This window comes from Entelurus aequoreus, linkage group LG08 (assembly GCF_033978785.1).
Source record: "Entelurus aequoreus isolate RoL-2023_Sb linkage group LG08, RoL_Eaeq_v1.1, whole genome shotgun sequence".
Taxonomy (NCBI): domain Eukaryota; kingdom Metazoa; phylum Chordata; class Actinopteri; order Syngnathiformes; family Syngnathidae; genus Entelurus; species Entelurus aequoreus.
In genome coordinates this window covers 50,061,020-50,076,887 of record NC_084738.1, presented here as the reverse complement: position 1 = coordinate 50,076,887, position 15,868 = coordinate 50,061,020, and the positions used below count along the sequence as shown (strand labels likewise).

Here is a 15,868-nt window from a genome sequence, read left to right as displayed (position 1 = left end):
TTTTATTTAAGGACAAAATAGCAATAATAAACATATGTTTAATGTACCATAAGATTTTTTGTTAAAATAAAGCCAATATTGCAATTTTTTGTGGTCCCCTTTAATTAGAAAAGTACCGAAAAGTAGCTAATTACATTTTGGTACCGGTACCAAAATATTGGTATCGGGACGACCATATATCGTGACCTGAATATTAAACAAATATTAACGATGTTGCTATTATAAGCGCTAACACAGACAGACAACTTTTTAGCGGTGGATTGATGAACAGGTAAGTAACCCTCTGCTGATTTTACTGTGAGCTGGCCACAATGTCCTGCTGCTCCCGCATCATCACGTCTCGGCTCGTCAAAGTTATTTTAGATTATAAATCATGTCTCTCATCTGGATACTGGGAAGATTTTGCCATTAATCTAGAACTTGTTCATCTGTGACATTCAGTTAATACCCGGAGATGGGGACCAACACACACAACCGAAGACAGTGTCTGCAAAGAGACTTTTCCTTGTTAACTCTTCGTGTGCGTCATAATTGATTCTTCATATAAACAGGAAAATATGGACATTCTATCAGTCGTCATCGAAGTAAGAGCAAGCATTGTACAGTAAGCTATCGTTTTATTTTTTTTAGTTTGTATTTCCTATTTAGCACTTAACAATACTGCTACATGATGCTTAGTGTGTCACTAAAGCTGGATCTGTTTAGCAGAGCTTCTAAAACTTGTAGCTCATCCTCCTTTTATTCAGGATGAACAATATAAGTTTCTGGATCATAATTATTCCCAATTTAATCGTTGTTGGCTCTCACAAAGTCTGCATGATTTGCATTGTTTTTGGTGATGAAAGGATCTGTGATTCCTACCTCTGTGTTACGCGATGACGTGTCTGGTTAGATAATTTTCTCTCAAAATGGCTCAGGAATCTCGGTGAGATTGATACTATTTTGATCATATCTATTTACTCGCAAACTTTGTAAGTATTTCGGTGTCATACATCAGATATACTGTATATGGTAATAGCTTCAATATTACAAATACAATCTATTCTTTCTTTCTTTTAGTTTATTTCGAACATGAACACATTTACATCATAATATATCACACAATTTCATATCATTTCATTTACATCATGCCCGAAAAGGAGTAGGAAGAAGCAAAGCTTATTTAATCCTCCCCTTTCCCACTTCAAAGCGTTTACAATTATATAAAATCATTTACTGATCTTTTTATATAATAAAATAACATCTATGAATTAGTATATACAACAGTTTGTAATATATAATTAATTAATTCAGTCATTATTAACATACTGAGATGAAGAATATTTTCAATAAGGTTGGAAGTTTTTCTCAAAATTCTTCTTCTTTGTACTTTGTAAGCACTATTAATTCAAACAACCTCTTAAACTGGAACATGTCAGTACAATTTTTAACTTCTTTACTTAATCCATTCCATAATTTAATTCCACATACTGTTATGCTAAAAGTTTTAAGTGTTGTACGTGCATATACATGTTTTAAATTATTTTTTCCTCTAAGGTTATATTTCTCCTCTTTAGTTGAGAAGAATTGTTGTACATTCTTTGGTAGCAGGTTATAGATTGCTTTGTACATCATTTTAGCTGTTTGCAATTTTACCAAATCACCAAACTTTAATATTTTTGACTTAATAAATAAAGGGTTTGTATGTTCTCTATATCCAACATTATGTATTATTCTAACTGATCTTTTTTGTAACATGGTTAACGAATGTAGCGCACATTTGTAGTTATTTCCCCATATTTCTGCACAATAACTCAGATATGGTAACACTAGTGAGCAGTAGAGAATATGAAGTGATTTTTGGCCCAGGACGTGTTTTGTTTTATTCATTATTGAATTTTTTTTTGCCACCTTATGTTGTATGTTTTGTATATGAGATTTCCAGTTCATTTTATCATCTATTAATACTCCCAAAAATCTGGTTTCTTTTACCCTTTCGATGTCTACTCCGTCTATTTGTATTTGCGTATGATGCTCTTTCCTACTATTACCAAATAGCATTATTTTAGTTTTACTGAGATTCAAAGATAGTCTGTTTTTGTCAAACCATCTTTTTAATTTGTTCATTTCTTCTGTTATTATTTGTATTATCTTCTGTGTGTTCTCTCCTGAACAGAAAGCAGTTGTATCATCTGCAAATAAAACTAACTTTAAGTCCTTTGTAACTTTACAAATGTCGTTTGTATAAAGATTAAACAATTTTGGTCCCAGTATTGATCCCTGCGGCACACCACAGGATATATCTAGCCCTGTTGACATATTTTCACCCATCTTCACATATTGCTTCCTGTTGGTTAAATAGCTTCTTACCCAGTTCAATACAAAACCTCTGATGCCATATCGTTCTAATTTTTGTATTAAAATATGATTAATTGTGTCAAATGCTTTTGTTAAGTCCATGAATACTGCTGCCACACATTATTTACCATCTATTGCATTGGTAATTTCCTCTGTTATTTTAATTAATGCTATTGATGTTGAGATATTTGCTCGAAATCCATATTGGTTCTCCACGAGCGTCCCACTTTTGTTAATAAATAAATCTAATCGACTATTGAATAATTTTTCCATGATTTTGGAGAATTGTGGAAGTAATGAAACTGGTCTGTAGTTAGTAAACTGGTGTACGTCTCCATTCTTATAGATTGGTACGACTTTTGCAATTTTCATTTTGTCTGGGAATTTTCCGGTTAAAAATGATACATTGGTGATATATGTCAGAGGTTCTGAAATGTCTTCTATAACCTTTTTTATCGTTACCATATCTATTCCATGACAGTCGGTTGAAGTCTTGGATTTACAATTTTTTACAATTTTGATTATTTCTTCTTTTGTTACACTTTTAAGAAACATGGAATTGGGATTTCTGTCTATGAGCTCACTCAAGTCCTCAACTGACCCATCATCTGCATTTGGAATTCTTTGATCCAGATTTGTTCCGATATTAACAAAATAATCATTGAAACGTTCAGCTATTTGGTTCATATTGTCATTTTTTGTATGTCCATCTAGAAAGTACTGGGGGTAATCTTTCTTAGCACCATTTTTAATGATGCTATTTAGGATGCCCCATGTTGCTCTCATGTTGTTTTTGTTCTTGTTTAATAATTGACTGTAGTATTCCTTCTTACATGTTCGTAGTACACCAATTAGCTTGTTTTTATATTTCTTATACTTATTTTCTGCCTCTATAGATCTTTGTGTTATGTTAAATATTCGATACAATGTGTTTTTTTTGTGACAACCATTTTTAGTCATTTTGTCATCCACGGTTGGTTGTTTTTCTTTTGCTTCTTACTACGTTCTTTCCATGGGCAATGTTTATCATAGAGTGTTAGAAAGGTGTTGACAAAATTCCCATATGCATCATCTACATCATCTTCATTATATACATTGTCCCAAATTTGTTTCCTCAGATCCTTCTTGACGAAAATCATTCCTTCCTCTGTACATAGTCTTTGAAATGTCTTTTTGTCAATGTTCTTCTTCCTGTAGTTCCCATCATAAATAGTAAAGACTGGCAGATGGTCGCTGATGTCGGTTGTTAACAGTCCACTTGTTATATTATTATCAAAGACATTAGTGAATATATTGTCAATAAGTGTAGCACTGTGACTTGCAATTCTGGTTGGCCTTGTGATTTGAGGATACAAACTCATACTATACATTGTATCTGTGAAATCATTAATGGACTTTTGCTTGTTGGGGTTCAAGAGATCAATGTTGAAGTCTCCACATAAAAAGAGTACTTTTTGACTGATTCCATTGAAAGTTCCCTTAATCCAGTCTTCAAATCCTTCAATACTTGAGTTGGGTGCCCTATATATACAACTGATCAATACATTTCTATTTCTTTCATGACATATCTCAATGGTTATACACTCTTACTATTACTTGCTTTTCCACTCTACTGGTACTTTAATGGGCTCTCAAATAGGGACAGCCGGTTTTCTGTCTACTAAGCTAGCAAAAAGAGACGTTACTTCTTTTATCGAACATTATGGATGAAGGTGGATATAAACCACAACTTGTTTTTTTCTGATATTGGACTGATATTTTATATCAATAACTGATGGAGACACCCCTACCAAATATTCACCGGCAGTGTCTCTCAGTATTCCTCATATAATTAACACAACCAACATAATCATTTATTTGAAGTTTGTTATCAAGGTAAAGACAATACCCACTGTCTTTTTGGCTTTATTTTGTCTTTCTTCTGACTTTTTGGGGAAGATTTGGGGCCATATTATGATTTTTAATTTCAAACACTTCCTTGTAGCCTACATAACATGTAAATGTGGTGCATACTCCGCTATTGCCATTTCTAAAACAAAGTAGGGTACGGTTATAACTTATATCTGCCAGTAGATTTGAATTAGAAGTGCTAAAACTACAACATGGCGGACGGGGAGAAGACCAAGTAACCACCATTTCATGTTATGTATACCACAAAGAAGTGTTTTTCATGTAGAAAAAACAATCATCAAATGACCCCTTTAAAGGGGAACTAACATTTTTCGGGATGTTTGCCTATATTTCACAATCATTATGATGATCATTATGACAAAAACGCATGTCTTTTTTTTTAGGATTCTAAAAATAAAAAACGCTTGCATATGCGGCTAATGGGAGTTCCCTATGTTGCCTTCAAAACCCGCTATTAATGTTTTTATAGTAACAGACACGTTCATAACAATATGTAATATGCACAGTATTTACCGTATTTTGGTCATTTTTAGCATTACATTTCAGTGCCCATAGCAATGCACTTCCTACTTCCGGCAACAAAGGTGTGTGTTTTCAAATCAAGGAAGATTTTGTAATAGATAACTAACATGACTAATTTTGGACAAATGAGGATTCACAACCTTATTAATTTGAAGTTGTATATGCGGAGGAACTGCTAGTTATAGAGGCTAAGCGAGCACAAAGAGAGGGTGAAACGTTGAAGCAGACAGAAGCCGAGAGAGTCAGGATCGACATGACTTGTTGGTGTCAGTCAGGAGATTGCCAACATGTGTTTCTGCTGCACTGAGTGGCAAACAAAGTTTTTATCGATGGAAAGGCTTTTTGCACCTGGCGAGGGGGACACTGCTCAGAAAAAGTGCATCCCAACTGTTTGCCCTAACAAACCCCGCAGTGGCACCTACCCAAAATTAACTGGAAAAAAAAACGCCCCTGGCCAGCTGGACCAAACGGACAATTGTCCATCGAGTAAGTCACTATAGTATTGATCATGATACATGCAGCATGTCATGTTTGTTATCACAACTACCGACACCGTCGAACTCGCTGTGCACAAACAAAACATGAAAGCAAGGTGGGTGTAGTGTCTTGCCCGAGGACACAACGGCCGTGACTTGGATGGTGGAAGCTGGCACCCTCAAGTTGCTTGCACGGCCACAATACAGTCTGAGCCACGCCGTCCCACATATATGTTGGATTTGATTGGCTTTCAGAGCTGTGTCGTACACGCGCGTGAGTTCCCAGTGTGTGCCTACACACAAAAGAGATCTTCACTAACAGAAGAATTTAGAAACTGATACAATGGCTGCCATGCTGCTGTTAAACAGGTAAGCACAGATCGCTCCAAACCCCGCTCTTGCAACTTGGCGTTGTCTCAGTGTGTGTGCAGAAGGGGAGTATCTTAGATGGTTTGACCTGGACAGACGGCGGGGTCACAATGATCGTGGCTCTTTCTTTCTTTAAGTATCCACCTAACCAGCAGCTTTAAACTGCATATTGCACCACTATTATTGTGTATGTGTTTTGTGATGAGCAAGTATAGTGCAAGTTTTTTCTAAAGCTTAGTTCCTAGAAACAGCTATCTGCTACTGAAGAAAATGACCCCTTGAGGACCAGTGAGTGTCAACTAAAACACTAACGGTGCAATCAAGCAGTTAAAAAAGAGAATGCGCAAGCCTTTAATAAATAATAATCAAATATTTAAAGATTTTTAGCAAATTACCACAAACAATAAATTCACTTTTATAAAGTAGTAAATGTTGAGAATGTGTGTTGAAATGAACCAACACCATCATTTAGCATGCCTTCCTGCTGTTCAATCTTAGCAAGGTAAAATACAGCAGAGTGATGCATGCTGGGTGGCAAACAAAGAAACTTCAGGTAGAATAGTTTTAAACCTCAGGGAGCAACATTGTGATAAATTGTTCCCTTTTGCAGAGAAAAGTGCAACCACAAACACATTGAGTTTTGCAGTTTTCCAGTAAAAGGTGAGATTGCAAACCTGACACTGCTGTTGTAGATGTTGAAGGTGAGGCAGATGACGCCCAGCAAGATTCCCAAACCAGCCAACACAGACATGGAGACAAATAGCTTCTGTGACAGATAGCGGAACTCCTCGATGACCATTGTTTGGTCTGCTGGGGGTCCAGAGCCTACAAAGAAAAGACAATGAGAAGATAATGTTGATTGTTAGTTTTAGCAACGTTAAAGTTAGGTAATTTTATTTGGTATTTGGTTGAGTTCTCTTGGACACGCAAGTTACGTGATGAACATTGCTTTATTACATGTGCACCAAAAATATGTCTTGGTTTTCATATATTCTCTCAGTTTTAGTATGATTAAGCACATGTTGGTCACTTTTTTTTATTATTGAGTATGTATGCAAAATATGCCCCCACAGAGCTAAATTAAGATGTAGTATACAGTAGTAAACCAATTAAAATGATTGTGAGCCTAGGAGTCTATGTTTCTGGTCTTGCATGAGGGAAAGACTACTTTCTTGGCTGTATGGAAGCATTTTTAAATTGGGTTTCAGAATTTCAGGGGCATTTTTTCCACCAGAATTGTTCCCAAACTTTTACCTTTGATCCAAGAAAGTTTATTGTCTCAGGCTCCCCTAGAAAAGATTTAATGTCCCAGGTTTCCTCCAAAAGCGCCATATCAGTCCTAAAGGTCCAAGGGATCCAGCAACTAGGACTAAACCCTAAAGGACCCAGTGGCCCCAAAATGTCAGAAATGTGTCCAAAGAAGACTTGGGCAGGGACAATTTTCTCTAAGTGCACTTAGATTCAATTTAGAACATGCCGTACCGTCGAAAGTTAAAGTTAAAGTACCAATGATTGTCACACACAAACTAGGTGTGGTGAAATTTGTCCTCTGCATTTGACCCATGCCCGTGTTCACCCCCTGGGAGGTGAGGGGAGCAGTGAGCAGCACCGGTGGCCACGCCCAGGAATCATTTTGGTGATTTAACCCCCAATTCCAACCCCAGGATGTTGCTGAATAGACAGTATGTGTAACATTTTTTTATTTCTGACAGTTCAAATATGTTGATACACACGAGTAGGACAAAGGATTCTCTGTCCATCGTGTGTCTTTGCAGCGCGAGCACGCCTCTCTCACAGCCGTGTGTGTAACTGACAGTTTGCATGTCCTTTTCAAACGTGCCGAATTAAATGCTAACTAAATTCTAAAGCTAACCCAAACAAGCCTGTGCTACAGAGTCCATTCTTACCAAATACAGAGGTAATACAAATGAGAATGACACGTGTACTTAGCGCAGCCTTCAATACAGTCATTCCATTATAAGTTAAAGCAGAAATTAAATGACCACGGTCTGGTCAAATGCTGGACTTCCTCAGAAAACGTCCGCAAACTGTCTATATGGGGAAATACAGCGCCTCAACCCTCACCCTCAGCACAGGCACACCACAGCGATGTGTCCTGAATCCACTACCGGTACTTTTATCCATTTTCACCCATGACTGTTCCCCCTCACACCCCACTAACACCATTGTTAAGTTTTACGATAATACCATTGTTGTAGGACTGATTCTAGAGAACAACGAGATAGTCTACAAAGAGGAGATCCGGCACCTGACAGACTGGGATATTGACAATAACCTGGAGCTCAACATCTACAAAACAAAAGAGATGATAGTTGACTTCAGGAAATCCAATCAGACTGTACACATCACTCTCTGCATTTGGGTGCAGGAGGTCCAGCACATCTAGGGAAGGCCCAGCAGAGACTGTAAATCCTGAGGAGGCTGAAATAGGTCCATCTCCCTCTCCCCTGCGAAAAAACTTGTACATGTCAGTGATTGAAAGCATTTTGATGCACTGCTGTGGTTTGCCAGACGTACTTAAAAGAACAGGAACAACCTCCATAAGGGGTTGAGAACAGCACAACGCATCATTGTCTCCCTACTGCTTGCTCTCACTGACGTTTACAATGGCCGTCTGACAATGAAGCCCAGCAGCATTATACCGGATCAAAATCACCCTGGCCACAATGTGTTTGCCCGTTTACCTTTGGGGAAAAGGTTTCAGGTATCTCAAAAGCAAAACAAACAGAGTAAAAACAACTTCGATCCATGGGCTTTAAGCACCATACCATACCATACCATACCAACTTTATTTATAAAGCCCTTTAAAAACAACCACAGTTGAAAAACAAAGGGCTGTACACCACAAAGAAATAAAGGCAAAGGACAGACTAAAAAATAAAATTTAAAACAGAAGTAAAATACACATTAAAAAAGCAAATACAAAATTACCCTAAGAACAATTTTGTTAGATAAAAAGCAGTTAAAAAAGTTAAAAGTTAAAAACAGTTTAAAGTCTCATGCTGGGTTAAAAGCCAGTGAATAAAAATGGGTTTTAAGAAGGGTCTTAAAAATAGCCAAAGAAGGGGCCTGTCTCACATGAAGTGGAAGATCATTCCAGAGTTTGGGGCCCGCAACAGAGAAGGCTCTGTCCCCACACCATCACTACCATCATTCAACTGACACGCCAAACTACGACTGTGTGATGGATAGATTATGGTGCATTTGTGTCCCACTTATTTATTTCTTACATTCTATACTTTAGTAATTTATGTTGTGCTCCATAGTTTTTATATTTATAATTATTTATAAATGGTAATGCTTTTATCTCCGATGATGTTAAACTGTGTTTCGTTGTCTTTTTTGAGCAATGACAATAAAAAACCTAATTAAGATTAAGATTAAAGTACCAATGATTGTCACACACACACTAGATGTGGTGAAATTTGTCCTCTGCATTTGTCCCATCCCCTTGGGGAGCAGTGGGCAGCAGCGGCACCGCGCCCGGGAATCATTTTGGTGATTTAACCCCCAACTCCAACCCTTTGTTGCTGAGTGCCAAGCAGGGAGGTGATGGGTCCCATTTTTATAGTCTTTGGTATGACTCGGCTGGGATTTGAACTCCAACCTAATTCACTCATTCATTAAGCAAATAAGAAATACGAATTACATAAAGTTTTACTTTACAGTAACAATTTTTGAAAAATATTAAATACTATTTCAAACAATATTTTACAGCTGGATTTAAAAAGCATCTTTCAAAACACCCAAAGCACCTTCCACTGAGAATCCATTATTCATTCATAAGGCAACACTGGCAGATAAACCCTCCTGATAGGCAATTGGGAACAGGTGAGTAGACCACCGTTTCAACCAGAGATTACATGGCCAAAAATGGAGGCAACACAGGAAGTAGAAACAAGAAAAAAAGACCACTGGAACATAAATAAACACCAAACAAAGGAAAATAATACAAAAGTCCAAAACAGTCATGACCAGGCCCTCTTTAAATAGAAAAGGAGGGTTGTGCCATCACCGATCATCTGCACATCACAATGTTCTAGCATCTATCCGCCCCAAAAAATGCCTCACTTTTCGGTAAGAGGGACCACTAACAAGTTGTTTTTCCACCGGACAAACCAACACATTGGTATGCAAGACGGTCTTCCTCCCGTCACGCCTGGCCCACTCAGCAAAAACAATCCTAATATGACCACCCCCGGAGATACAACTTTGAAAGACTTGAGTAGGGAGCTTCACATCTAAAACCTACAACTGAGGAAGCCTTTTGGATGACAGGTGTAACTTTTTAATATTGTTCAATGACTTGTCAATTATGTTTCTCTTTGATTCTGCTATTTAGTGTATGTATCTGTATTCGATATTGACTCTGTTAGCAAAAACAGTGTAATGATGTATTGAGTCGAAGGAAACAACAAAAAAATAAAATCCTCTGCTGAACATGCACTAGAGAAGCAAATCATCAATTGTATGCTTGATATCATTTTTAAGTAGATTTACCTGATGAATAAAGTCCATCGTGGTTTCATTAAAATGTACTGATATATTTGGTATAATAAAATTGTTATTGGTTTGTAGTTCAGGTAATAAAACAATCTCTTCTAAAAAGAGTGGCTTGATTAATATACCTTTAAGAGCTGTTCTGCCGCCTATTCCACTGATTTAGAATTTCTGTTAATGCTCTTTCTATTCTTGTTGAAAAAATATATAATGCAAACAAAAAAGATGCAGTTCATTTAAAGAACCAAATAGTCAATTTGTCTTCATAAAGTAAAACATATCCTACCCTATACATTGTATCATGCATCATTGATGTTTTATTAATTTAGGGATTTTCTTTATTTATTTTTTCTCTAGGGCATGGTTGTCAAACTCTGGCCCGCGGGCCATATTTGGCCCGCCGTGTAATTTCACCTCGCCCTTGAGGCGATATCTAATTAACACTAAAGCTGGCCCGACGATCCTCCCGGGAGTCTTCCGAACGCCAGCCAGCCAGCCAGCCCAACAAGTGCTGGCCCAGTCACATAACATGTGCGGCTTCTGCAAGCACACACATTAGAATGCAACGCATACTTCAACAACAGTGATACAGGTTACACTGAGGGTAGCCGAATAAAAAACTTTAACACTGTTAGAAATATACGCCACACTGTGAATCCACACCAGAACCCTAACTCTTCCGGGACGCTACAAGGTGTGTGTGTGTGAGGGGGAGGTTTGGTGGTAGCGGGGGTGTATTTTGTAGCGTCCCGGAAGAGTTAGTGCTGCAAAGGATTCTGGGTATTTGTTCTGTTGTGTTTAAGTTGTGTTACGGTGCAGATGTTCTCCCGAAATGTGTTTGCCATTCTTGTTTGGTGTGGATTCACAGTGTGGCGTATATTTCTAACAGTGTTAAAGTTTTTTATACTGACACCCTCAGTGTAACCTGTATCTCTGTTGATGAAGTATGCGTTGCATTCGCTCGTATGTGCGTACAGAAGCCGCACATATCTTGTGACTGGGTCTGAACGATGTTAGAAAGGATGAAAAGTGAACGTGACGATAGCTCGTAGAGTACGTTAAAGGTTAATTTGTTCAACCTTGGCCCCCAGCTTTGTTCAGTTTTAAATGTTGGCCCACTCTGTATTTGAGTTTGACACCCCTGCTCTAGGGTGTAAATTATTATTAAATATACATCGTTTATGATTTGTGTCAAACATTTGCCTTTATTTTGGATATTCCTTAAATCAAACCTTAGAAAAAATAAAAATGAGCCTTTAATCATATTTTTACACACACTTAACTAAATATTTAAATAAATGGTGCTTAGGCATGTAACAATAAACGGTACTAATGATAATTGTGGTAAAACTCTGGACGGTTAGAATGAACCTTTTTAAAATAAAATGATCGGCAAACCATGATTGATAGCCGCATTTTATTCAAATCACAGAGACTGGCGCTAACTCGCTATCTTAAATGCTAACATGAATACAAGAGTGATTAACATCTTTCCTCGTTGAAAAATTAAATACCCCACTCTAAACTTATTCAAACACATTACTGTTTGAGCAACTAAGCTATTCAGTTGTGCACCTTGAACCTGCAAGCTTATCAGTGAAGCATTAGGAAACACAGAACATGCAAAACAGTGGGTCTATTTATTTGAGTTATTTAAAAATATAAAAATATTTCAATGTGTGTGTAATTACTTTTTGAGCACATTTAACAATACCGCGATAATAATGATAACGGTAATAACTGGGGTATGAAATTTTCATATCGTATTATCCCTCAGGGTGATGAAGGTACTCTAGTGTATTTCAACAAACCCCATTTACAGTAACTTAACATGGTTGACTGCAGTTGGTGTTTTGTATTTTAAAGGGGAATCTATGATTTATTTTGCCTTTCCTGACTTATAAATGTTGTTACAATCTTGGATAGACGTGGTAAACAATGCCAACGCATCAAATCAAATGGCTAGATAGATAGATCGATAGATAGATCGATATAGATAGATAGATAGATAGATAGATAGATAGATAGATAGATAGATAGATAGATAGATAGATAGATAGATAGATAGATAGATAGATAGATAGATAGATAGATAGATAGATAGATAGATAGATAGTACTTTATTGATTCCTTCAGGAGAGTTCCCTCAGGAAACTTAAAATGCATTTGGGTGTGAGTTTGCATGCAGTTTGGGTGCTCAGTGTTTCGGAGTCTCTTTTCCCCCGATGGGCTATGTTTAAGATCACAGCAAGGTGGACGTACGGATGGTGTGTTCCATAAGTCGGACCTGACAATGACGTCACAGCAAAGTTATGAGCGTTCCAGTTACAAGGGCAGAAATTAAGATGGCCACATCCACTGGAGATATTGTTGTGCTTTCCTTATACGAATAATAACTTATGGAACAATAGCCACCATTTCTGCAACCTTCAAACACGGAGAATGAGGAGGGAACACAGACGCTATTGCTAGCAAAACAGCCATGTTTATTTACAATACTAGCTTTATACACATTCGTTTTCATTGAATAGTAAGGAATAACTCACCGGATTCTTGTTGTCAGAACGCTGAAAAAATGTTTTTAATCTTCTGACACAGACAAAATTGCTAAGTCTGTTTGCCCATTTTGGTCACTGCTCTCACATGAATCTTTCAGTGTTTATATTTGCTAGGGATCAGATAAATGCCGCAAAAGCCCGCAAGCTACCAATCTGACCTTGAAAGAGTGACTTTAGAAGGACAAACACTGGTGCCCAGAGACTTTCTTTACATTATTTTTCAGACAACCTGGAATTCATTTAAACCTCATAGGCACTTTCATATCTGCATGTATAGCTTCTTGGGTGGCTCTTGCATTTATGCATGTTATGATGACGTACAAACATCAAGACCTATGATGAGGAAGAGACAAAGGGATTTTTTTTATAGGTGTGACGGGTACGACATCCTCACGGTTAGGTGCATATACCTTGGTGTTACGGTCACAGTTTTGGTAAGTAATCAAAGCAAACCAAAATGCTCCCCAAAAATAAAACAGTTTAGCTTTTGACCTTTAAGAATTTTTAGAATGAAACACATAATTAAAGTAAGTACAATTCCTACATTAAAAAAAAGAATCAATTGTTTTGTAATAATGTTCTTTACTTTATAAAGAGACTACGGGCCTGGTCTACTAAGATCCCAAATAACAAGAGCTAAATAGTGGGTGCTAGTAGTGGGCGTAATGCGGATGTTCCACTAAGGCTGCGTGTACAATTGATAAGAAGTGTAAAAGTCATCAGACCGCTTTATTTAAATAAGGATTTTGATATGTATTATTGGCTTTCACCATGGAGACAGTCATTTCCCTCCACATCCATGTTATCACACTCCAACCTGTGGTGTTTTGCTATGTTCTGCAACATGCAGCAGACAATTATACAGTGCTCCCTTAATTATTGCAATGGGTTACGTTGCAGACCCCATTTCCGAACATGGTAGGTGAATTTCTGCGAAGTAGGGACGCTACTTGTTTAATGATTTTCACAACTATTATATGCATTTAAAGTCTTTATAAGCTCTTCACACACGACACACAGTTTCTCACACATCCATAAGCACTTCCTATGCTCTTAAAACACTTCATGCACTCTAAAACCAATACAATTTTAACATGAAAACTTAAATAGGTACTTAAATCTCATTGTATTCGATGAGACTTTAATACCCGCAATGCAATGAGATTGTAGTCAGTAAACCGCAAAGTGACAAGGTAAAACTGTAATCGGTACCGCCCTTTCAGGGCAATACACGCATAAGCACTCCTCCAGTAGGATCTACAACGGAACCTACTATTTTTGCACGTCGAAAGTGCGCTCTCTGGCAGACGCTGGCATGGACTGCTTTGGGGCGTTGGAATGATCTAGATGTAATAACATGCATGTTGCTAGAAGTTTTTTCATATATGGGATATATTATTTAGTTTTGATTTCAGTCATTCATTAATTCAGGTTATATTCTGCCAACTTCCATGAAAAGTTCTGTACAATTTTAAAATGTGACACTGCCAAATGTTTCTGCTCCTGTGCAGTATTAACTTTTGAAATGACACATCTATACAACGTGTAATATATTTCCAGAGGTGGGTAGAGTAGCCAGAAATTGTACTCAAGTAAGAGTACTGATACTTTAGAGATTTATTACTCAAGTAAAAGTAAGGAGTAGTCACCCAAATATTTACTTGAGTAAAAGTAAAAAGTATGTTGTGAAAAAACTACTCAAGTACTGAGTAACTGATGAGTAACATACACACACATATTATATATCCATCCATCCATTTTCTACCGCTTATTCCCTTCGGGGTCGCGGGGGGCGCGGGAGCCTATCTCAGCTACAATCGGGCGGAAGGCGGGGTACACTCTGGACAAGTCGCCACCTCATCGCAGGGCCAACACAGATAGACAGACAACATTCACACTCACATTCACACACCAGGGCCAATTTAGTGTTGCCAATCAGCCTATCCCCAGGTGCATGTTTTTTGGAGGTGGGAGGAAGCCGGAGTACCCGGAGGGAACCCACGCAGTCACGGGGAGAACATGCAAACTCCACACAGAAAGATCCCGAGGCCGGGATTGAACTCACGACTGATCAGGACCTTCGTATTGTGAGGCAGACGCACTAACCCCTCTGCCACCGTGCTGCCCATATTATATATATATATATATATATATATATATATATATATATATATATATATATATATATATATATATATATATATATATATATATATATATATACACACACACATATATATATATACACACATATATGTATACATATATATATATATATATACATATATACACATACACATATATATATACATATATATATATATATACATATATACACATACACATATATATATATGTGTGTATATATATATATATATATATATATATATATATATATATATATATATATACATACATACATTGATATATACAGTATATAATTTATATTTAATTATTTTGCCGTTTTTGTTTACATGTTAAAGGTGTTTTAATGAATATACATGCATGTTTAACACATATAGATTCCTTTCTTTCATGAAGACAAGAATAGAAGTTGGTGTATTACCTGATTCTGATGACTTGCATTGATTGGAATCAGACAGCAGTGCTGATAACGTCCACGTTTTCAAATGGAGGAGAAAAAAAGTTCCTCCTTTCTGTCTAATACCACATGAAAGTGGTTGGTTTTTGGCATCTTATTTGTCCAGCTTCCATATTCGTTTTTATACACTTTACAAGAAATACATTGGCGGCAAACTCCGTAGCTTGCTAGCTTGTTTGCGCTGGCTTTCGGAGACTCTTATTTTGTAAGGGCAGGCGCGATGGAGCGGCACTTTTATTGTGAAGACAGGAACTGTGCGGTCAGGCTTTTGACGGGATGTACGGTTGAAATAAAAAAGTGTCTTTTTTCCTTCACACTTTTGATTGATTGATTGAAACTTGTATTAGTACATTGCACAGTACAGTACATCTTCCGTACAATTGACCAGTAAATGGTAACACCCCAATAAGTTTTTCAACTTGTTTAAGTCAGGTCATGTGACCGCCTGGCTCTGTTTGATTGGTCCAATGTCACCAGTGATTGGTGGAACGGAGTGAAACGTCACCAGTGACTGCATTTCATTGGTGGAACGGAGTGAAACGTCACCAGTGACTGCACTTCATTTGTGGAAC

The 15,868-nt window shown here is 37.3% G+C and overlaps 1 pseudogene; it reads right to left on the bottom strand.

Annotated features, from left to right (window-relative positions):
* LOC133656400 (gamma-aminobutyric acid type B receptor subunit 1-like) overlaps nucleotides 1-15,868 on the bottom strand; it is a 182,550-nt pseudogene that overhangs the window by 143,687 nt on the left and 22,995 nt on the right.